We start from the raw sequence: 22,477 nt of genomic DNA, 5'->3' as shown, positions 1-22,477 counted from the left end.
TTAGCATTAGACAGTCATTTAGAAACTGAAACATCAAGCTCTGTGTTTTTTTTTCAGGATTTTGTGACAGACTCATGAAATTCTGGTTTTTCGGGTGCTGTATATTAGCAAAGAACACATAGAAGTCACAGATTTTTGTTTGCTTGTTTGCAATGCAGGTTTAGAATAATTTGGAATTCAAACTCCTCAAATAACCTGCAGTCAGTTGCCACCGAAATATGGAAAGAAAAGTGTGGCAAGTATCTATTTTTAAATCACTGCAATTCTTCCTGGAGCATTTCCACTGAAAGCACAAAGGATATAGAAATCTAAGTTAAGCACATTTGGGAATACAGAAGAATCTCAAGCAACATAGTCTCTCATCAGCTAGATGTGTTCAGATAGGTCGGTAGAATTTTGCCTATGGCTATATGAGCTGTTTTGCCCAAGAGACATCAATTTCAATTCTCTCTTTGGGATTCACTGGTGTACAAAGTTCTTCAGAGGATTCTTTTTCTCACTAGAAATACTTTCTCTTCTTTACCCACCCCACCACAACCACTTAAAACTCTAAGCCATTTATGTGGAATTTTCATAAAAGTTGATAGTGAAAGAGTCCAAAAACTGTTTTAGAAGAAATGATATCACTAAACCATGAAGACACTTACTTTGTTATATAAGCATTTAGAGTGTGGAGAAGTATCATCTGATATGTATGCCTCAATTTAAAGAAAGTATAATTGATGGGGGGCATAATTATATATTAAAATTTAATAAAAGACATGAAAAAATTAATTAACATAAATCTCATAATAGTGTTGTCAGTGATTAACTTCAGCCCTTCACGTTCAGTTTCAATGTTAAAAATAACTTTCTTTTATCCTTTAAAAATCCTGAACTTGTGATTACGTTTGTATTGGTGACAGAGGATTACTAGAACTAGTGGGATGATCCCATTGTGAGTTATAATAATGTTGAATCACTATATTATATGCCTGCAACTAATATAACCAATATATGATTGTATACCAACTATACTTAAATGAAAATAAATTTTTAAAAAACCCTGATCTTGTAATCTTTATGGGTCACCACTGACTAACAGTGGTACTTTAGTTATTAAAAACAAACCAACAGACTTCCGGCCAAGATGGAGGCATAGGTAGACACACTGTGCCTCCTTGCACAACCAAAAGAAGGATAACAATAGTTTAAAAACAAAAAACAACCAGAACTGACAGCAAATTGAACTGTATGGAAGGAAGTCCAACAACCAAGGAGTTAAAGAAGACACATTCCTCCAGACTGGTCGGAGGGGTGGAGACAGGCAGCTAGGGCAGAGGGGATTCAAGGCAAGGCAGTAGCTGGTGAACCCAGCGAGGGGGCAGCTGGCAGGCGGCTGGCAGACCAAGTGGTCCCACATTCACATGCAGACAGACCTGGAGGAACAATTGGGGAGCGAAACAGACTGAGCAACACAGGGCCACAGGCCGGGGAAATAAAGCCTCAAACCACTGACTGAAAACTATTCTGGTGGCTGATGCGGCAGCAGGAGAAACTCCCAGCCTCACAGGAGAGTTTGTTGGAGAGACCCACAAGGTCCTAGAATGTACACAAACCCACCTGCCTGGGAATCAGCACCAGAAGGGCCCAATTTGCTTGTGGAAAGTGGGGAAGTGACTGAAAGTCGGCAGACAGTACAGCAAGCACCATTGTTCCCTTGCAGACCTTGTCCCCACATATAGCATCACAAAGCAGCAACGTGGGGTTACCTTGCCCAGGTGAACACCTAAGGCTCTGCCCCTCACTACGTAACAGGCATGTCAAGACAAAAATAATGGCCCAAACAAATGAACAGATCAAATCTCCAGAAAAAATACAACTAAGTGATGAAGAGATAGCGAACCTATCATATGCACAGTTCAAAACACTGGTAATCACGATGCTCACAGAATTGGTTGAATTTGGTTGCAAATTCGATGAAAAAAATGAAGGCTACACTAAGTGAAATAAAGGAAAATGTATACGGAACCAATAGTGATGGGAAGGAAACTGGAACTCACCTTCTGGTCCACTTACAATGGTGTGGACCAGAAGGAAGAAAGAAACATCCAACCAGAAAAGAATGAAGAAACAAGAATTCGAAAAAATGAGGAGAGGCTTAGGAACCTCTAGGACATCTTTAAACGTTCCAACACCTGAATTACAAGGGTACCAGAAGGAGAAGAGGAAGAGCAATAATTGGAAAAGTTATTTAAACAAATAATAAAGGAAAACTCCAATCTGGCAAAGGAAATATACTTCCAGGAAGTCTAGGAAGCTCAGAGAGTCCCAAGGAAGTTGGACCCAAGGAAGAAGATACCAAGGCACATCATAATTACATTACCCAATATAAAAATTAAACAGAGGATCCTAGAAGCAGCAAGAGAAAAGAAGACAGTTACCTACAAAGGAGTTCCCATCAGACTGTCAGCTGATTTCTCAAAAGAGACCTTACAGCCCTGGCTGGCGTAGCTCAGTGGATTGAGCGTGGGCTGTGAACCAAAGCATCGCAGGTTTGATTCCCAGTCAGGGCACATGCCTGGGTTGCAGGCCATGGCCCCCAGCAACCGCACATTGATGTTTCTCTCTCTCTATCTTTCTCCCTCTTTTCCCTCTTTAAAAATAAATAAATAAAATCTTTAAAAAAAGAGAGAGAGAGAGACCTTACAGGCAAGAAGGGGCTGAAAAGAAGTGTTCTAAATCATGAAAGGCAAGGACCTACATCCAAGATTGCTCTATCCAGCAAAGCTCTCATTTAGAATGGAAGGGCAGATAAAGTGCTTCTCAGATAAGGTCAAGTTAAAGGAGTTCATCATCACCAAGCCCTTATTATAGGAAATGTTAAAGGGATTTATCGAACAAAAAGAAGATAAAAAATATAAACAGTAGAATGACAGCAAATTCACACTTATTAACAACCACACCTAAAACAAAAACAAAAGCAAACTAAGCAAACAACTAGAACAGGAACAGAACCACAGAAATGGAGATCACAGGATGGTAGGTAGAAAATAGACAGGGGGAGGGTAAGAATAGTATGGGACATATAGAAGCCAAAGAACTTATATGTATGACCCATGGACATGAACTAAAGGGGGGATGTGGGCAGGAGGGGGTATGCAGGGCAGAGGAAAGTGAACGGGGCAAAATGGGACAACCGTAATAATATAATCAATACAATATATTTTAAAAAATAAAAACAAACAAAACTATAAGTTACATGATTTGTTTGATGTTTACATGGAATTCAAAGGAGTGAGGCAGGACAGATCAGGGCCTGATGACTGGAATTTGGTGTTACAGCAACTGATTGTGGGTAAGGCTTACCAATCTCTAAGGGAATTCAACTAGAACATTATTATCAAATGAAAATCATTATATATTTCTTAGAAAAGGCTCTTTTCTTAGCAAAGAGCTGGGGAGACAACTCACTGAATAGTCTAAATACACAGGGAGATTTACAGAAGTGGCACCTGAAACATGGAGGCAAAGACTCAAGAACCAGGAATATAGGGGCAACAGGATAAAAAGTCAACTGCAATTAATGTCACTCAAATGTCATGCCAAAGTAAGTTATACTGTGGAGAGGGGGGATGAAGGTTGAGAACTGAATGTTACAATAGAGATTCAAAGAGTAGAATAGTACTGTTATGCACTGAATTTTGTCTCCCTCAATTTCATATATTAAAACCCTAACTCTCATCCTGACTGTATTTGGAGATAAAACTTTAAGAAAGTAATTAAGTTTAAATGAGGACAAACGGGTGGGGCCCTAATTTGACAGGACTGGTAGCCTTTTAAGAAGAGGAATTAGACACTGAAGATTTCTCTCTTTCTCTCTCTCTCTCCCCACTCCTCTCTGTCTCCATGCAGAAGAAAGGCCACGTGAGGACCTAATGAGAAGGTGGCCATCTACAAGCCAGGAAGAGAACTCTCAGCAGGAATCAATGCTGCTGCAGATTGATCATTGGACTTTCAGCCTCTAGACTGTGAGGAAATATATTTCTGTTCTTTGAGCCACCCTGTCAGTGGTATTTTGTTATGGCAGCCTAAGCAGACAGCTCTGTGAACCTGAGCAGCTGGACAGGAGCCAGAGTGGTCATTTATTCTATGGTGAGTGCATCTGAAGTGCTGAGTTGGGAGCTCTGACCTGTGGCTCTTGTGGTTTATAGGGCCTGAGGTGCCTCAAGACCATGTTAGGTGGGTTCTGATAGAGCCAGGTTCTCAGTGACAGCATTCTTCTAACTCTGAGAACTGAGAACTTTTAAAAAGTTTTTATTTCTTGGATTTAAAGTGATTTCATGATAGACCTAAAGGTAACAACAGATAAAGGGATAGGGACTAAAGCAAAAGTGGATATATTTTTGTGGTACAGAGCACAGACATCAAGGATATGAAAATGGAGAAAAGAAAATGTTGTTTGCGTGTCACACAGACAGAAAGTGGCACGGAGAACTTGCATAATGAGCTCCATAAGGATTAGATACTATAAAGAATGATAGAAATCCTTTCCTAAAGAATAGTTTTAAAATAGTCCTACTAAATGAAATTGGCACTCTGAGGAGAAGGAAATACAATTAGTAAAAGGAAAATTTTCCTTCCTTCCATAGATACAAAGGCACAAAGAACTCTGTTAGAACCGCAATTACAGCAATTCTTCCCAGAACATCAGTTTTATGATTTACCAGAACCCATTCTGACCCTTAGAGAAAAGACTAACACCTTCTGCAATATCAGGGATTGAGAATCGAGGACTAAATGAATACATACTCTTTGTAGAAGACCGGTCGGTGGAAGGAATAAAAATGGTGAGGGTTCTGGCAATCTCAGAGTCATGACCATGGAACAAAGGCAATACATACCGCCTTTTGTATATGAAGCCGGCATTTGTGGCTCATTTATTAGAAGTGTTTCTCTCCTAGACAATGGGGTACCCTGTTCTGAGCCCTCTACATTCCTCTAAGTACATGCATTTGCTCAGTTACTGATAAGATGAGTAGCTTGTGACAAAGGATGAGAGATTTTCTCTCTGATTACCAAACAGCCTATAAAAGGAACAAACTGGCAATTCTGTACTCTGGTTTACATGAGGCAGACTAACTAGTCCAGACTAAAAGAAAGCCCACCAGTAAGACTATGTAGTAATACAATATTAAAATCAAATATTATCATAATATTTTACCATATCAGCTTTTCTTTCACAGTCATGAATTTCTTTAAAGAATGCACAAATGACATATTGAATAATACATTTACTGTATTTTGCTGTGTATAATGTGCACCTTTGCCCAAATTTCTGAGGGAGAAATAAGGATGCGGATTGTACAAGGGTAGTAGTAATTTGTTACCAGTACATAAAATTTCTTGTACTTTGTGTCTGGTTCTTGTTTTTGTTATTATTTGTTACATAAAATTTCTTGTACTGTAATATGTTCAAAAATAAATGTTAAAACCTTTATAATACAAAAAACAAGTATCTAAATATAAATTTAAAATTGAATTTAAAAAGTAAAACGAAAGATTTTTTTCCTGAAAGTTTGGGCCAAGAACTTGGGTATACCTTATACATCGGCATAATATGGGTAACTAAAATTTCATTCATCTGCATAGTTTAATGTATATCACCATCCAGTTTTCTTAGGCTTGTCAACTAATGCTTTTTTCTTGGTGTCATTCACAACTTAAATAAATGTGTACATCTTATTTCCTGTGCTCCTAAAAATAAATTGCTACCTTCTGATTAACTAGAGAGAAGAAATGATATTGCTTTGTTTACCACTTGTACTAGGTACAGTGCAAGCAGGGCATAAAACCCAAACAGGAAAAAAAAATAGACCATAATATACACAGTCTAAGATTGTATCACTATGAAATAATGTTTTATTCTAAGAAAGAAGCAACAAAAATAAATAAATCATCACTTTCACCTCTAGGCTTTTGTCTTGAATAGATAGCAGGATGACAGCTATTGGGGGGAGCTTAGGGGGTGAAGGGATTGAGCAAAAAGGAAAAAGGACTCACGGACATGGACAACAGTGTGGTGATTGCTGGGGGGAGCAGGTGTAAGGAGACTGAATGGTAATGGGAAAAATACAATGAAATAACATTTTTTAAAAAAAGAAATAGATCAGATGTTTCTAGAATTGACCTAAATAAAAAGATCCATAATGAAAATATTGTAATAAGGCTAGTCAAGGATTTAGGACCAGGCAAGCTCCAAACTTGATTTCGTAACATTATCTGAAAATTGCAAGTGGTATGCCAAGCAGGATATTTCTGATACATACCATAGTGCTCTTTTTAAGAGTAGAGCTTTACATGGAAGTTCTTTACTCTGCACCCTGTAAGTATTTTGCTAGTCACTTTGTATAATAGTATATATTGTTTTTGAACTTTACTAATGTTTCACATTTGTTAAATGCAGAATGCAAAATGATATTCTAGGGCAGACATTTTTGTTTTACTGACTGGTGTTTCTCAAGCGCTTAGAACAGAGCCTAGCAAATACATATTTGAAACAATTGAAGTGTTTTTTTCTTGTCTTAACTGAAATATAAGCCCTTTGAGGATAGAACCTTATATGAATGTTTGTAAGATATGCAATGTATGATACTATGTAAGACATTAAAAATATAATCATCATTACTCTATGCCTTCGTACCTCCAAAGTCCAGTACAAGTCACTAGACACATATGGACACTCAATAAATGATTGTTAAGTTTTAGGGGTAACATATTTGTTCAGGAATCTAATCAAAGCTATACAGTTGCCCATCCCCCTTATCCGTGGTTTCCCTTTCCACAGTTTCAGTTATCTGTGGTCAAACACAGTCTGAAAATATTAAATGGAAAACTCCAGAAATAATTCATAAATTTAAAGCTGTGCACTATTCTGAGTATCGTGATGAAATCTCCCGCTGAGCTGCTCAATCCAGCCAGGACACAAATTATCCCTCTGTCCAGTTTATCCAATTTGTATATGCTATTTGCCCATTTGTCACTGAGTGGCCCTCTCAATTATCAGATTGATTGTTGTGGTATCACAGAGCTAGCATTCAAGTCACCCTTATTTTACCTAATAATGCCCCAAAGCACAAGCGTAGTGATGCTGGCAATTCAGATATGCCAAAGAGAAGCCCTTAAAGTGCTTCCTTTAAGGAAAAGGTGTGTATGTATAGAAAAAAAAACATAGTATATATAGGGCTCAGTACTATCCAAGGTTTCAAGTGTCCAGTAGGGGATCTTGATCATCTGGGAAGAAACAAGGCAGAATATTCCCAGAAGGCTAATTGTTTGGATCCTGGGAAGGTGACCATACAGAATCCACATTGCTCCTCCCCCTTTTCTCTTGAACTGTGCCTGTGGTACCCGTAAACTTTGCCAAGTGCCCTGCTCTGCCAAAGGTTTATTTTACCTGTTTTGTGGCGGTCACCTTACCCTAAACAAGATTCTAGTTTCTACATTCTTTGTCATCTGACATATACTTGGAAATTGACTAAGTATATATGTAAAACATGTCAGAGTCTACAAGTACAAATATGACTTGATAAAACTATTGGAAAAGAATACTGTCTTATTGCTGTTGCTCAGTTTTATTCTCAGCAATCTGTCAATCCTGATCTGGCATGTTCTGCCACTTCTGTGTACATTCATCCTTATGGTTCTTTGATAACTACTTTTTCCTGTAAAATTTTATTGTAAAGTCTAGTGCTTTCTCCATCTGCGTGGCTGATGCAATATTTCCAATTCTAGAATGTTAAACAATGGAGCATACTGTTTTAGTTAGAGGGAATAGAAACTCAAGTATGAAAATATAGCCCCATATTTTTAAAGATAATAACTTATTCCGAACTTTCATTTATCAATTTCCAGCATTTATAGATCTCAGTGGTTTACAGTACTGAAAGAGACCGTGTGCAACGAAAATTTAAATATTCAATAAAAGCAATGAATTTTCACCCACCAAATACCATAATCAAAACAAAGGCTGACATCCAGTAATATAAATTAATAGCAACCTTTAAAAACTTTTTGTTGCTCTGTCGCTCATTTCTCCCAACCCTGTTTCAAGCTCTTGTTGTCTTTAAAAGGATCTATGTATCCAGATGGGAGATAATGCATGAGATAAGATCAAAAGATCTTTCTTAATTCCTGTTGAAGCCAATCTGTTATTGTCCTTATTTTATCAGGAAACTTCGAGACAGAATGCATGACTAAATGAAGCCACACTGCGATTCCTCTAACCTAAAGGCATTTTGTCTCAATGAATTGTAAGTAGCTGACATTTCTTTAGCATTGACCCATCTTTCTTTTTGTTCCCTCTACTAATAGACTCTTCTACCTGTACTAGACTGAATTTTCTACTTTTGAAAGTATACAAAGAGAAAGAGATTCTGTTCCATGAAGAAGAAAGGAATCTAGGTATGGAAGGAACCTAAGTTTACCAAGAAAACAGAATTCATACTTCAGTTAACTCTGCCAGTTTTGAAAAAGCCACAGGTAATATTTGTGAGATACCTATGTATCAAGAATTCAGTGCTTGTATTAAAGGGAGAAAATGTACTCTTTAGAATCGTGATGAAGAATATGTCAAAATAAAGAAGTTAGGCCTTCTCTTAAAAAAAGTGCTTCATCTTTTAAAGAAGTTTACAGAAGTATTTGGAAGGAACCAACAAATCCATAAACATGCATCCTATTCCTAGCTGTGTGTGGTGTCATTCTAGATATGTCACTCTGCCTTTCCCTACACTCTTCTGTGGAGGTATTGAGTCAAACTACATGACACTTAAGTTCAGTAAGCCCTAAAACTCCTTGATTTTAAGAACTGGAATTCTAAATAATTCAAGTATTAAACAGAAAGCTTGTGAGGATTTCTAACTTAGATCATTGATATGCTGATTTGGGCAAATTGTCACTCAAATTATATTCATCAAAATATAGCACTGATGATATAATTTAGCACAGTTGAACTTGTGTCTATTAAATGGATTTGGGTGGGGACATTATTATTGCATAATATATTATAAACTCTCTCAGAACATCTCATCTGATCCAAGTCTCAAGTAAAATTGAACTTCTGAACAAATCACCCATTGCTGTAAAATGAACACTATGATAGAATAAATTATGGAACTGATGAGTTTTCCCTCTTTGCCTTGGCTCCTAGAAAACCAGAGCTTACCTGTAATATATGTATTTATGGTATGCATATTTGTATTAACCTCATTCTTATGTTTCATTTTATGTTACTGTCTTTGATTTGCTTTTTTCCTCTTTTCTTCCTACATTTAAAAAAAATTAATTTATCTTAAAGAGACAGAAAAGGACAGACAGAGAGAAAAAAAAACAATGATTTGTTGTTCCACTTATTTATGCATTCTTTGGTTGATTCTCATGTGTAACCTGACCCCAGGGATCAAACTGGCAACCCAGTAACCTTTCCTTATTGGGATAAAGCTCTGACTGAGCTACCCTGCAAGGAATTGCCTACATTTAATTCATGCTGCCTTGTTTTATGGTTTGCATCCTTCTATAATACTTCAGCCTTTTAGGAACAAAGCAGGTTATAAATAAACAGCCTGTAAATGTAACCTGGATTGGTTCTTCACTGCTGTTGCTATAACAAATGGCATGACAGTTTGTTTAATGAGTTAAACAATGTAAATTGGTTATCTTACACTTCTGTGGATCAGAAGTCCACAACAGGTCTCACTGGGATAAACACAAGATATCAGAACAGGTTGCATTCCTTTCTGGACACTTGAGGCAAGAATTCATTCCCTTGCCTTTTCCAATTTCTGGAGGCTACCTGCATTCTTTGGCTCCTGGCTCCTTTTCCTGTTTTATTCATTATTTTAAAAAAGATGTTATTTATTTAATTTTTAGACAGAGGGGAAGGGAGGGAGAAGGAGCGAGAGAGAAACATCAATGAGTGGTTGCCTCTTACGTGTCCCCTACTGGGGACATGCCCACAGGCCAGGCGTGTGCTCTGGCTGGAAATCAAACTGACAACTCTGGTTCTTAGGCCCGCACTCAATCCACTGACTCACACCAGCCATGGCACTTTTCCCATTTTAAAAGTAAGCAACATCACTAAGGACCCTTGTGGTTATACTGTGCCCACTCAGATAATCGAGGATTATCTCTTACTTTAAGGTTCTTACCCTGAATCAAATCTGCAGAGCATCTTGTGCCATGTGAGGTAGCATATATGCAGGTGGCAAGTATTAGGACATGGACATTTTTGGGGGGCCATTATTATGCTTCCTATATCAACCCTGGCTAGTTATTAATAAAAGAGAAGGAAAAGTTAACATGAAACATTAATTTTTTTTGAAACAACTGAATTTTCATTCAGCAGTTAAATACTGAAATCTCACATGACATTTCCTATGAATCAGGAATGTTGCTGTTGGCCCTGACCAGTGTGGCTCTGTTGGTTGGGCATCATCCCACAAAACTAAAGGTCACTGGTTCGATTCTGATCAAGGCACATGCCCTGGTTGCAGGTTCAGTCCCAGGTCAGGGTGCATAGGAGAGTCAACTGACTGATGTTTCTCATATTGATGTTTCTCTTCCTCTCCTCCCTTTCTTCCTCCCTCCCTCCTTCTCTCCAAAAATAAATAAAATCTGTAGAAAAAGAAAAGAATGTTGCCATTGGTGGCAATGTAAATGGGTACAACCACCATGGAAAACGGTATGGAGATTCCTCAAAAAATTAAAAATAGGCCAGCCATGCGATCTGCAATTCCATTTCTGGGTATTTATCTGAAGAATATAAAATCTCTATGTTGAAAAGATAGTGTTTTTCCTCTTTTCTGCCTACATTTAAAAAAAATTAATTGATTTTAAAGAGAGAGTAAAGGAGAGAGAGAAAGAGAAACATTGATTTATTGTTCCATGAAGAGATAGCATGTTTATTGCAGTATTTTTCATAATAACTAAGGGATAGAGACAACAGAAGTGTCTGTGAACAGATGAGTAAATACAATATATGATGTATAAAATATACATTTTTTTTCAGAGAGCAAGGGTGGCTGAGCTGGCTCCAGGTACACTGCAGGTGTGGGTGTAGGCACAGCCAGTGGGGAACTTGTTGGGTGACCTCACAGAGCCTCGGCCTCAGCTTCCTCATCAGAGAGATGGGAAAACAAGCAGATGTGTTCCCATGTCCGCCAGCATCTCAGCTGAGGGCTGGAAGGCCATGAAGCCTGAGGGAGGAGCATCAAGCAATCTTTTTGGAAGTCCAGAAGAAGGTGTTTCTTCAAGCCAACCCAACAGGATGGCATTGAATATTTTTGGACCAACTGGAGAACCTCAGAACATTCCTAAAATAACCAACCCCCCAGGGGGGAAATGAAGTGGTATCTTTGAGTAATCAACACCTGTGCACACTCCACAGCATCTGAACCCACCTGGTGGGAAGACTAGTAACATATTTGGGTCACCAGTGACCGCCTTTACCCTTGCACACTTTACCTTTGCACTTTACCCTTGGCACACCCAAACAAACCCAAGGACCACATACTCTTGTGTGAAGAAGACCCAAAATTAGACCTTAAAGCCACAATAAGCACCTTGCCCAGAGGAAAGCTGGGTGAGAAAGGTGGCCAGAGAGAGGCAGACTATGCTCAGGAGCCCCAGCCCACACCCACAGTTGACAGCCATGAGCTCAGATTGGGCCCATGGCTTCAACCTCACAACAAAGTCCTGAATCCACCTGGAGGCAAATCCAGCATCTCCTTCTACTAGAGAAGCTATTGCTTTCCCTGTAGCCAGACAAGAAACTCAAAAAATAGGATTTCAAATATAGTTCCCTTCAGTCCAAAGGAACTGGGGGTGGGGAGGTGGGTGTCAGTATTGTTGAGAATCTGGAGCCACTGTTCAGGTTCCATTGCCACCATGAGAGCGACAGAGGAGCTCGCCTTCCAGATTGCCGAGAAACATATCTTTGTATGGGGGAAATGTGACTCCATGGTGAACACTCATTTGTCATTTTGGATGTGAGAGGAACTCTCAGATGGGCTGGGTGGGGAGCTGATGCAAGTCCCTGTGAACGTGATGAAGTGGGGTCTTGTCCATGTCCTTGTTGCATCAGCAACCTGCCAACCAATTGGGTATCTAGAAATCACTTCACATAGTAGCAGAGTTTAAAGCCTTAGAAAGAAATCCAGAAACAACGTTGAGCATAAATCAAAAAGTTGTTCTAAGTCTTTGCAGAAAGATTGTTACCCTAATCCTCTGTGATGATCTGACAGGAATCTGCCTTTCACTCACAGGGAACTGGTCTTGGTCTATTCACAGACTGGTTTTGCTGTGAATTGTTTCTTTTTTTCTTTCATCCCTAAATCTTGACCTTTGCTCTTTACCAGCTATGTGGACAGTTCCTTTATCTCCTAGGCCCACTGACTTCTTCAAGACTAAAACTGTTCAGATACATCCAGGTAATTGGGTTATTTAAATCCTTCATGTGTCTTACTTTATTCCTGTTGACATTGGGTAGAAGAGATGCTGGAGAATCTTGGATTCTTATGTTTAAATTCTTTAATAAAACCTAAAGAGCTATTCTTAAACAGAAGCTTTACGTAAGTGACTATTGACTGATCTATTTCTGATACGTTTCTAGGAAAAAATTACTCAGGTTTACCAAAGAAGAAACGTTTGCTTAGGCCGCCCTTTATAAAGCTCTGCAGAACCTCTGGACTATATTCCTTTTCCATAAGGGACTTGGAAACCCTAGGCTAGGAGATCTACTAGTTTGGCAGCAAAGCCTCAGCTGACCAGTGGAGTTGCTTTACTCAGTCAGACAGAAGTTTCTTCCATTCAGCCTCCTAAGGATATAGTCTCCATTCACTCATGCTGAACCAATAGTTAACAGGAGAATGGGTTTGTGGGGTAGTGGCTTTTGTTATGGGTGCCTACGGAGAAAATGCCAGGTGGTAGAAATGTCTTCATCATTATTAAAATTGAGGAGAGAAACAGCTGTGTTTGGTTATAATTACAGTGGCTGAGATACTGAATGCCTGCAGGAGCTCCCTGCCAAACCACACTTCTTACAACCCGGCACATTAAGGAGATCTGCAGGTGGCTTTGTCAACCAAAGAGTTTCCCTCCTTTCAGTTGTTCTGCTGACTTTGGAGGCCAGAAATTCTCATTCCATATTACTTTATCAAGTACTTCCTGTCTCCATGCTTCAAATAGTCATGTTTAAGAAATTTGTGTGGAATTCAGAGCATTTTTTCCACATTAAAAACAGGCAGTAGCCAGAGGGGAGATGGGAGGAGATAATAGGGGGAAGGGAGGAAGAGTTTGCAGGAACAACTTTAAAGGACACTTGGACAAAACAAAGGGTGGGTGGAATCAAAGGAGGGAGATGGGGATGGGTGGGGTTGCAGGGAGAGATGGGGGGGAAAGGCAGAAAACTGTACTTGAACAACAATAAAATTCAAAAGTATTTTAATAAATGTCAGCCCTGGCTGGCATAGCTCAGTGGATTGAGCGTGGGCTGCGAACCAAAGTGTCGCAGGTTCGATTCCCAGTCAGGGTACATGCCTGGGTTGCAGGCCATGACCCCCAGCAACCGCACATTGGTGTTTCTCTCTGTCTCTATCTCTCTTCCTTCCCTCTCTGAAAATAAATAAATAAAATCTTTAAAAAAAATGTCGTGCCCTGGCTGGCGTAGCTCAGTGGATTGAGCGCGGGCTGGGAACCAAAGTGTCCCAGGTTCGATTCCCAGCCAGGGTACATTCCTGGGTTGCAGGCCATAACCCCCAGCTACCGTACATTGATGTTTCTCTCTCTCTCTCTCTCTCTCTCTCTCTCTCTCTCTCTCTCTCTCTCTCTCTCTCTCTCTCCCCCGCTTCCCTCTCTAAAAAAATAAATAAAATATTAAAAAAAAATGTCGTAAGTGGTGGTTAGCTTTTAAAGCCAAATACACTAACTTGTTTAACTTAAAATGAAATGTGCTAATGGTGGAAATGAGCTGCCATATATAACTACATTTGGTTTTCTTTTCATATACAAGAAAATGGTTGTGAATTCCAAATTGGGTTGCTAGGAAGAATCCTGACATTGTACTGCTGGCCCGTGTGGCTTCACCCCCACTGCCAGCCAAATGACAAGAAGAACTCTAGCTCTGTCCACTGGCAGGGATTTCTAGGGTGGAGACAGGGAAACCAAAGATAAGAAGAGAGGCCTGGGGAAGATGAGGAAAACAGGAGCTATAGCAAGAGCCTCTGGGCAGCAGGGACAATTCCAGTCTTTTCTCCTCAACTTTACCCCCTTTTCCTCCCTGGGGCTATAGGAGTTGTTTCGAGTGCCTGCAGAGTCTGGTCACTGGGAAAAGCAGAAGAAGAATTTCTGTTCCTGCAAGAGAGATGGGAATGGTCATCTGTATTTGGAAAATGCTCTAGATATTAGGGCTGTCTGTATTTGGAAAATTCATTAACTATTAGCATCCTGTTCTCAACCTCTAGGCTGCATTGAGAAATTACCAGTCTGTATTTTTATAAACCTTTAAAACTTCATGTGCATTTGGTGCTTTTTTCTAGAGCTGTATCAAAAACAACAAAACTGTACTTACATACATAACAATGCAATTCTGATAAGAACTTTTTGTTTTTTTCACAAGGCAGAATTGGGTACAACAGTTGAATTAAACTTAGTAATCATGTAAAAATAAATAAAATATACATACATATATAAAGAGCGGGGCAAGAGTAACTTTCCAGTAATTCATATGGAAAATAATACAATAATTAAATAATAAAAAAATAAACTCTGATTTACATATTCACAACTGTAAACCTACTTTTGCACCACCCTGTCTATGGTGGGGCAAAATATAAGATTGAATATTATTCAGTCATAAAAAGAAGAAAATCCTGCCATTTGTGATGCCATGGATGGACCTTGAGGGCATTATGCTAAGTGAGATAAGTCAGACAGAGAAGACAAATACTGTATGGTCCTATTTATAAGTACAATCTAAAAATATGGAAGTTATAGAAACAGAGTAAAATGTTTTTTTTTAAGTGCTGAGGGGTGAGAGAAATTGGGAGATGTTGATCGAAGTTTATGAATTTCCAGGAATAAGTAAGTAAGTTCTGGGGATGTAGTGTGCACATGGCGACTCTTGTTAATAACATTGTACTGTATACCTGAGGGTTGCTATGAGGTAAAGCTTTAATGTTTTCAGTACCACCCCCACAACACAATGGTAATTATGTGAGCTAAAGGATGTGTAACTAACCTTATTGTGGCAAACATTTTGATATATAGACATCTATAGATATCTCTTTTTTTAAAAGATTTTATTTATTTATTTTTAGAGAGAGGGGGAAGGGAAGGAGAAAGAGAGAAACATCAATGTGTGGTTGCCTCACACCCGCCTACTGGGGACCTGGCCTGCAACCCAGGCATGTGCCCTGACTGGGAATCGAACTTATGATGCTTTGGTTCGCAGGCTGGCACTCAATCCACTGAGCCACACCAGCCAGGGCAGACATCTATAGGTATCTCAAATCATGACATTGTATACCTTAAACTGACATAATGTCATATGTAAATTTTATCTCAATAAAGCCAGAGGGGGAAGAAATGGATGTAGTGCTTGAATTAGAGGATGAAAACGGACTCTTATAAATCTTAAGTATCAGAATAAGAAAGATGTAGGAAAGGCTGGACTAAATTTTTTTAAAAATGTTCTTCTATAGATTTTTTAATGTGATGTACCAGGAAATCTTAATTTGAGAAATAGACTGATTATCCTAGGAGCTATATTATCCGGGCATATCTGAAGGGTTGTAGGAATAGATTGGTGAGGAAACTATTTTCATGCAGGGTCATGGAGCATCCTGGACTGGGAGTAGGGGTGGATTTCATCAGTAGCAAAGAGAAAACTGTGGCAAATAATATGGGTAGAGTGATTCTGTCACTTTAAAGCTGAGCCAGAATCTACTCTTGGCAATGCTCCCTCACCCACCATGTTCTCACTTGTAAGAAACCAGACCTGAATCCTTTTTCCTTACTTTCACCTAAGTCAACTTGCCCCCTCTGGAATCACAAATAACATATTGATGTTTCCTTGAATTGTTTATACAGGAACCTGAACCCCCTCACAAGATAGAAAACTGTTGACCCTACCTGACCACCAGAGGAACGATGAGCAAAAATCCTAAACTTTCTTTGTAACTCCAGGTCCTAGCAATCCTACCTGATTACACATTGAAGACCCTTACTACCAATCTCACCAGTTAAAACCAACCACCAATGAACAGACTAGCAAAAGCTGCCCATTCTCCATTCTATAGCGCTTTACAATAAATCCTTGTCAGTTTATCTGGCTGTCTGGGCACCAAGTGAGCCGGCTCCATTTTAGTTCAGTTTGATAATAACTTTCATTATCCCATTGTCCAGTCCTCGTGTTCTTCTGCCAGAGTCCTAAATCTACTTCATTAAATCTCTGTAGGACTTAGATAGAAGAAGTAATGTGGTGGACATGTTCTTCATTTGTGGTAACTTTTACAATAAAAAGCACCCTGAGCAACAAACCAAACCAGCATACAAAGTGCACGAAGAAGTCAAAGAGGTCACCATCCATTTGAGCACTTGTAATGGCAAGTGAGAGCTATCAATTAGAGCAGCCAGAGGAAGAAAATGGCAGAACATATCTAAGATATGTATCCTCTAGAGGACCATGATCTGGAGGGCATTTGAAAAAAACATGGTTGACACCATGGGATCATCAAGCAATGCACCATATTCAAATTCATGTGAGATATTCCTCGGAAACTCACCGAATTGGAGCTAGTTGAAGGGAGCAGGTGTTCCAGCAATTCTACATGTGCCAGCAAGGCCAGAGAATTTCTTTGTTATTTTTATTGTGCTGTGATTATGATGCAAGATTAGTATGCCCTGGGAGCAAATGAGCTGTAACCGCTTCATTGGTTTTAAGAATGGGCAAGCATGAAAACTAGGTTCTTACACATGCCAATTACTCTTATTGGGCCTGTTAATTCATTGATAATATGAGGGACTAGTCTTGGAGTCCCCTTAGCTCTAAACTATGATATATAAAACATAAGGTTAATGCATTTAGTAACACAGACTAATTGTTGAGAGTATTGCCAAATACAAGCTCTCTGGAATAGGTTAGAGTGACTCATAACAATTATATAGAGGGTGGGGAAAAAGTACCTTTACAATTGTTTACATGGAAAATAATGCAGTAATTAATAAATAAAAATACCAGGATAAATTCTGTGTTTCCGGTACCCACAACTGTAAAACTCCTTTGGCCCACCCTGCACATAGCATTATTGAGAGGGATTTAAATAGGGGGAGAACACTTAAGAGACATCTTAAAAACATAATGTTGAATGAAAAATACAAGGTTCATATAATACAATTATTTTGTGTAACTACAAAACAGTATCACTGTGGGTATTTATATAAATAGTAAAAGCCTAAAAATCATGAGCAGGAATAATATATTCATAATTTCAGGATAATGAAACCTCTAGAACTTGGCTACTGGGAAGGGGGTTAGACTTCAGAGGCATTTGTAATATTGAGTTCTTTTTGGAGTACAAGTTAAAATAAAATATGGCAAAGTTTAATATTAATATTGTAAATACAGTCAGCCCTCTATATCTGCAAGCTCCTTAGCCATGGGTTCCACATTCACAGATTTAACCTACCACAGATCGAAAATATTCGATAAAAATGTTATGTTGAGATATACTATGCAGTTAGGCCTATGATAGTTGTGTCTGCAATGAATACATGCAGACATTTCTTTCTTGTCATTATTTCCTAAATCATACAGTATAACAACTACTTACATAGCATTTACATTGTATTAAGTATTATAAGTAACCTAGAGATGATTTAAAGTACCGAGGAGGATGAGTATAGGTTATACGCAAATATACAAGGGACTTGAGCATCTGCAGATTTTGGTATCTGAGGGGGTCTTGGGAGCAATCTCCTGTGGATACCAAGGGACAACTTTTATTTTTCACTAAGATATTTTACATAGAAAATAATAATCTTTAAAAGAAAAATGACCGTTGAAGATATATACTAAAAAAGGGTTGACAAAACTACAACCCATGGGCCAAGCCCAGTTCAGGGACTGTTTTTGTATGACCTTTGAGCTATGAATGGTTTTTTACATTTTTAAAAGGGTTGTTCAGGGGATGTGCTCAGAGCAGGGGGCCTAAAGAAATGGCTCCTCAGTTTACCACACACCCAACAGGAACTCATTGTGTGGAGGGGCACAGAACTCATGTGAGCAAACACCCTACATGTGTAAAAAAAAAGGGGGGGGGTGTTCAAAGCAAAACAAAACCAAAAGTATATAAGTAGAGAACTTATGTGGCTCACAAAGACTAAAATATTTATTATCTGTCCTATTACAGAAAAAAATTATCAATCCCTGCTGTTTAAAATATTACTTGTGGGTATCTATGAGTTATGGGATTATGTGAAATTTTATTTTTACTTTTCTGTTTCTACTTTTGTATTTTCCCCAAAGTTTTCCATAGTGCATTTGTAAGGGAAATAACAATTAAAGTGATTTTTTGGGAGCTTGAAAAGTATGCTTGCTTCTAAAACCAAATATTTCTTCTGCTATGTAACTGAAACCCTTAATTACATAGAAAATCTTTTTTCACAATTCTTGCAGGGCAAACCCACAGCCATTTTGATCATCAGAAATTCTGAATTAGGGGTTTCCAGATGAATGAGGTGTTGATGCCTCTGATAAGGATAATAATGCAAAAGTACTATCTCAGATGAATGCAACTTATTTTAAGAGCCCAAGGCTAGGCACGCTAACCTCTTTAGATCTTTTCCCACTCCCTCATTCTGTGTCACTGATTTTTATCTTTATCAGGAGTTTCTAAGGATCTCTTATTTTGTGCTACTGACACACACTGAAATAGTGTTAGAATTTTTGACTATTTATGAACCCAGGGTTATCAATTTCCATTTGTTCTGCTCTGCAAAAGATCTATTAGAATCCTGAGACTTCACCTGACATTTTGGCTTTATTAATGTTTTTATTGAACGTACTGCAACTTGGAACAGTGTTTATATGGAACACGATTAATTTCTTCTATACCATTCATACATTTAATTTTAAAAAGATTCGAACAAATGTGTACTACTCTTTCCCAGAACTTTCCAAAAGTATATGAATTTCTTGTAAACCAATAACTGAAATATGAAAGCAATGAGAAATTCTTTGCCAGTAAAAGCCCTGCAAAATACTAGAGAAGTGAAGCGTATAACTGAAGAAAGTAGAGTGCAGTGCAAGTATTGGCGTAAAACGATGTTTTCAATGTGGGTATCTCAAACAGGATACTTTACAAGCATAATGCATTTTAGATGTTGCAAAATCTCATAGATTAGCATACCCAGATACACAAAGTGCTAGTACATAGCACTTTCCTGGAAAGTGCATGTTACCGTAGGTTGTAATTTTATAGATTCTGGTTCTGAGGTTTGGGGAATATTCACATGGGAAATGGCATGAAAGAATAAAGAGAACTGTAAAATGCTAAATGGCTTACTCTTTCATTGATCTATTTAAGAGTTACTTACCTATATAATTTCTTCATGTGTCAGTGGAGGAATAGGTTCCATAGAATATTTTTTATGTAGTAAATAAAAAATATTAATGCATGTCAGTGCATGCTCAAATTTCTCTTTTTAGGACACAAAGCTTTTAACTGTATTTTTTTTGATTGATCACCAATGTCTTAGTTATTTTTCTACTTTTAATTAAAAATATTGTTATTTCCACTAAAGAGTATTTTTTTCCAAATTCTAGGCAGATACCCTACTACTTTGATGTGTCATGCCTAGCTCTCAAAATCTTTTTTTGTTATTCTCACTGGAGGACATGCTTATTGATTTTAGAGAGAGGGGAAGGGAGGGAGAGAAAGAGGGAAACATCAGTGTGTGAGAGAAACATCCATCCATTGCCTCCAGCACGTGACCCCACCAGGTATCAAACAAGCAACCCACATTTATGTGCCTTGAACAGGATTCAAACCCACAACATTTCGATTTAGAGGACACTCCAACCAACTGAGCCACACCAGCCAGGGCAGTTCTCACAATCCTTTTTACATAGTAAATCATACAGGTAATATTTTGCCATGGATATATTATTAAAAATTCTAAATAATAATGATTTCCTCATGTTAGAGGTTAAAAAAGACTGATTTTTCCTTTCTTCCCTCTTTCCTTTCCTCCCTTCTTTCCTTCCTCCCTTCCTTTGTTCCTTCTTTCCTTTATTTCTTCTTTTTTAATCAAAAGGCTCAATTATTTAAACATATATAATGAAACTCTAATTCAAAGGTTAATCCAGGGTTCACACTGAATTCTGACTCTTGGGAAAGACACTATTATGAGCACCATTATATTTCAGGTAAGATGAGTTTGTCTTAGAAATCACCCATCTATTACTTTTAAAAACCTTTCTTTGATCGTTATGCACACACAAAAAATATTTCTTTCAACACCAGATTAAACACACATTCCAGATTTTAAATAATAGGATGATAAATATACTTTAATATTCACTTAAACACTTATATAAACAGGTCTCCATATATATAAAAGAATAGATGTTTTTGTATGTGAGGAAGGGATAATGTGCAAAATCATCTGATTTACTGAGTTATTCAGTATCAAAACTTGCACTTTTAAAATAAAATATTTCTAGCTATACTGATAAATGAGTGGAAAGACAACTAAATGTTAATGCTGGTTGTTTCTAGGTGGAAGGATTTGGAAAGTTATTTTTCTTTTCCTTGACTTTTTTCTAAATAGGAAAAATGTTGCTATTTCAATAAAAAACTAATAAGAAAACAACAACAAAATTCACTTGAAAAACATCATACTTCCATTAGATGACAATGCTTTAAATATAAAAGAGTATAAGAAAAATAAAATCTAACAAGAATATCAAATACCGATCTGGGATGATGAATGTGTGTGCATGATTATGATATATATCCCCCCCCAAGGGTTTTTGTCCCTTAATCACAGTGTGTGTGTGTGTATACTTTCCAGATCAGTATTTGGTATTCTTGTTATATTTGATCTTTTTCTTATATAAACATATGTCAGGGCAACCAAGAACCATCCTTACTGGGCTATTAAATAGTGGCCCAGTAAGGATGGGCTTCCTGTGTCAGAACATAGGAACACTCACTTATTCCAGGTAGCTGAGCTATTTCTTCCTTGGGAAACATGGCCCACTGCAGTTTCTGGAGCATTATGTTTTCCAGATAGGCTAAAAGTTATGTCATGCTGACTGTCTTCCTTCTATATCTAGAATAATGCTTGCCTTGTACCTTTAGCACTTGATCAAGCTTTTTTATGTAATTTGGAGGTTAATATTCCCAGTAAGTCTCTCCTTAGGAGTAAGTTAGAGGCTTAGGGAGCCCACTAAGGTACTAACCCCTTCTAGCAGTTATGCAATAAGTAGCCTAAAAACATTAATGCACCTCCTTAACCACCGCACTCATTTCCCAGGGAGAGACTAAGGCACAGGAGAGAATATGGCCAAATATATTTTATTTTATTCATTGGGTTTATAGTGCTCATTACCCTCTAGGCACACATAAATACTGTACAAAAATCTGGTTTGGATAAAGTCAGCTTTGATCAAGAAAATGATTGCTGATGAGGTTCAAAAACCACTTTATACTTTTTTGTTAAGGTCTGGCTCCTCTATTTTGAAACCTCTACTGCACAGTCATGAGCTCAGAGATGACAGTTACAGAATGAGATAAAGTGTTTGTTCTTCAGCAACTGCAATGATTTTTTTTTAAGGTCCAGTATAAGTCCTTGGTTTGAATGAATTTCTCTAATTCTTACCAGTGTGCTGTCTCGTTTGCTACCAAAAGGTTTCCCACTGGGCTGGAAGGGTTGATCCTATTTGAGTATTTGGTGTCACTGAAAGCTGTCACAAAGCAGACAGTCTAAAGGGTTCTCTTCCAAAGTAAAAATAATTACCTTCATTTCTACAACACTGTTCTGACATAGGTTCTTTTTCAAAACGCCCCCATTTCTTTGCTGTTTTATTTTTGTCAGTAAGCTAATAATATCTTGATGAGGCCAATGTGACCTAACTTTTCAATTTCTTATTTAATAACATTTTCACAATCTTCTTTTATCCTTACAATTTCCACTTTGACTGCTGATACTTTTCCCCTTGTAATTGTCTGCTCAATACAATGATGGCAGTTTGGTTTCTTTTTTGTTAGCTGCACATTAATGGGAATATCTGGAGCAGTTTTACACAGCATTCTCTGCTTTTATGTTTTATGTTTTTATGAAGTAATGTATTAGGATCTAAAACCCTGTTTATCAATAAAGATTATTGTCTTTTTTCCATAGTATGAATGCACCAGTGTGGAACTGCTGTGCACTTTGA

At 38.0% G+C, this 22,477-nt stretch overlaps 2 pseudogenes; both read left to right on the top strand.

Moving 5' to 3' along the window:
- The window catches only part of LOC123827726, a 49,528-nt pseudogene extending 36,679 nt beyond the window's left edge, over positions 1 to 12,849 (top strand).
- A 5,369-nt stretch (positions 12,850 to 18,218) lies between these two features.
- LOC123827863 lies at positions 18,219 to 18,333 on the top strand (annotated as a pseudogene).
- The last annotated feature ends 4,144 nt before the right edge of the window (positions 18,334 to 22,477 follow it).

This window comes from Phyllostomus hastatus, unplaced genomic scaffold (genome assembly GCF_019186645.2).
Source record: "Phyllostomus hastatus isolate PE091 unplaced genomic scaffold, TTU_PhHast_1.1 phas_contig_90, whole genome shotgun sequence".
Classification (NCBI taxonomy): Eukaryota; Metazoa; Chordata; class Mammalia; order Chiroptera; family Phyllostomidae; genus Phyllostomus; species Phyllostomus hastatus.
The sequence above is the reverse complement of the archived record's forward strand: the minus strand, read 5'-3'. Positions and strand labels throughout refer to the sequence as shown.